Here is a 3,226-nt window from a genome sequence, read left to right on the forward strand (position 1 = left end):
ACTATGGGATGCTTTAGTACTTCGAGGTTATTTTAAACACACCTGATCTGGTGTACTTCAGAGGGTAAAACATGAACGTTAAGGCTTGTTACCGGGTGCCTACAACTTATAGAATACTTTTATACACTTGCGAGTGTACGAATATTTATGGAAACTGAAATCTTGTGGTCTATTACTATTACGGAAATGATTGATTATGATAAATTAATGAACTCACCAACCTTTTGGTTGACACTTTAAAGCATGTTTATTCTTAGGTATTAAATAAATCTTCCGCTGTGCATTAGCTCATTTTAAGGATATTACTTGGAGTCATTCATGACATACTTTGAAAGACGTTGCATTCGAGTCGTTGAGTTCATCAAGATTAATATTAAGTCAATTATAGTTGGATGTAATATGAAGTGGCATGCATGCCGTCAATTTTTGATGTAAAGAAAGTTTGTCTTTTAAAAACGAATGCAATGTTTGTAAAACGTATCATATAGAGGTCAAATACCTCGCGATGTAATCAACTATTGTGAATCATTTATAATGTATATGAACTGGTCCTTTCAGTTGGTATCAGAGCGGTGGTCTTAGCGAACCAGATCTTGCATTAGTGTGTCTAACAGATAGTCGTTAAGATGCATTAGTGAGTCTGGACTTCGACCGTGTCTGCATGTCAAAAGTGTTGCTTATCATTTTTAGTCAGAAATCATCTACTTATCATCCTTAGGAAATTACCTGCTTATCATTCTTAAGTCTAGACGCGTTTTCCTGCATTTATTGCAAAATAGTGTATAGACAAATTCACACCTTAGCATATCTGCTAATTAATATCTTAGCGTATCTGTTACTGTGAACTTTGACTGACATCTTTCAAAGATTCCTCCGTAATTTATGGGATTTTGGTATTATATACACATATGTAAATTATGTATTGAAGAATACCAAATCTAAATTCTACAATCTATTTCATACTAAAAATTCTTTCCCTGATCATACGAGATGGATCTCTCAACCAGTTTGAACTCCTCAGATTCCGACAGCTATTCCGATATGAATATCTACCTGAGCTCCGAAAGTAGCGTCACTGGAATGGATCAACCAATCTCCCATCATCTATTCTGGATGAATTGGGGATGGGTTCGTAGTCTACTCAATCATTGGAGATAAGAAGAAGGCGATCCTTTCCATCCACCACATTGCCCTCTTGGCGATGAACCTGAAGCACTTACCGGCGAACCTATTCGAGACACCATTTTCTCACTCATTGCTAGAGTATCTCATCACGATTATATACTATCTCATATTATGAATCTTATTCATCCGCTTGCTCCAACCGCCAATCATCCTGGTGTACTAGCAGAAGTTAACGAACTTCGCGCTCGAGTAGTGGCTCTGGAACATATGGTGCAAAGATTACAAACACCATCATCAGCACCAGCAGCATAACCAGTACCGCCAGTAACATCAACATCGCAAGCCTCAATACCCTAAGCACCAGCAGCATCACCGACATCAACGATATCACCATCATCAACACCAACAGTATCATTACCACCATCAACAATCACGTCTGCATCACACGCCTCAACATCACAACCTGTACCTCAGATATCAACATCACATGCACCATAAATACCAAGGAGTACCAACAACAACAAACGATGAAGTATTGATCAGAGAAACATTCTGCGGTGATTATGTAATCTCTAAAGTCTTAGAGATTATCTATTTTAGCCTTAACCATAAATCAGATAAGTGGACAGAAATGATAGAAAGAAGAATCGAAACCCTGACAAGAATGGTGTGCGATTTACAAACTAGACTTGTTATACCAGCATCATCAGCACTAGCAGCATTTATAACATATTAGCTCCGCCAGTTCAAGAAATTACTGTGGATATCATCACAAATCAACAACACGTATATTGTATCAACGAGTTATGAAGTATTAACTCATTCTTTCTGAAGAATTTATAGATATTTATATATATGAATTCTGAAACTATAATAAATCTTTCGTACTAAGCTATTGAGTATGAATTGAAAAAGGGTAGATACTACTCGGTTAAATTCATATTACTAATATGCTATGATGTACATCCTTTGTTAACAACCTAACCATCGTTAACTACAATCTCTGCTTCAATTAAATGAATTCGGTTTCATAATAAACCAAGTGTATCATTCAACAACATGTTTGATTTTACACTTTCATCTTCGATGCACTCGAAACTTTCTAGAAAACAACATTCGTATCTTGCAAAGTTAGCAAGAGTTCTATGAGCATCAGCATAGTTCACTAAGGAAATATCTATAAGAATAAATAATGAAGTATTAATCACAGTAGTGAAATACTTTGTGAAGATTATGTAATCTCTAATGTTTTAGAGATTATTCATTTCTAATTCAAGCCGAAAATTAAATGAGCTTAATATGATATTAACTCATTAAATCTGTATTACATCGAAAGAAAATATACATATATTTTCATAAAGATTGTAATAAAATTCTCCGGTACAAAACATTACTCATGAATTTTTTTTAACGGGTAGGTAATACCCGAGAGATATTTAAATTCACAGTTAATATGTTACATTCTTCGATTCTGATTCAACAATCATCAACTATACTCCCTACTTTTACAACAATACACATTCTTTTATAGAAATCAAAACAACCATACTCATTCGAATCTAATTACATATTCTAATTTTGAAATTTCAGAATTCAATTCGAGAAATAACCGAAATCATCACTCTTAGATTCCTGCACCTATCAAAACTATACTTTGACTTCAAAACTGTACTAGAACATCATTTCTATTCATGGAACCCAGAAGAATAATTGTAAAATTCAAAATCCTAGAATATCATATGTGTTCAAGCCCTTCGAAATTCCTGAAGACACGCGAGATGATGATCCAACCACACATTACCCACCGTCATGCACCTGAAAATCTCTCGAAACCAAAGTTATAGGTTAACACGTATCCGTGTCAGACCCTTTGACATTTATTACCAAATATAAATTTTCCACATCTTTCCAAAGTAGACAGTTTTGTCACGGCTCCAGCAAATCACCTTCAATTGTTTATACAATTACCCCTTCATCATTGTTACCGGGGAACCTTTTATATCTCGCCACATTAGCAGTAAACTTATCAACAACTTTAATAAACTTCAACTTAAACCTCTCTGAAAAGTCATTATACTTATTCATTGAAACCCTATCATGT

This window comes from Rutidosis leptorrhynchoides, chromosome 1, assembly GCF_046630445.1.
Source record: "Rutidosis leptorrhynchoides isolate AG116_Rl617_1_P2 chromosome 1, CSIRO_AGI_Rlap_v1, whole genome shotgun sequence".
Taxonomy (NCBI): domain Eukaryota; kingdom Viridiplantae; phylum Streptophyta; class Magnoliopsida; order Asterales; family Asteraceae; genus Rutidosis; species Rutidosis leptorrhynchoides.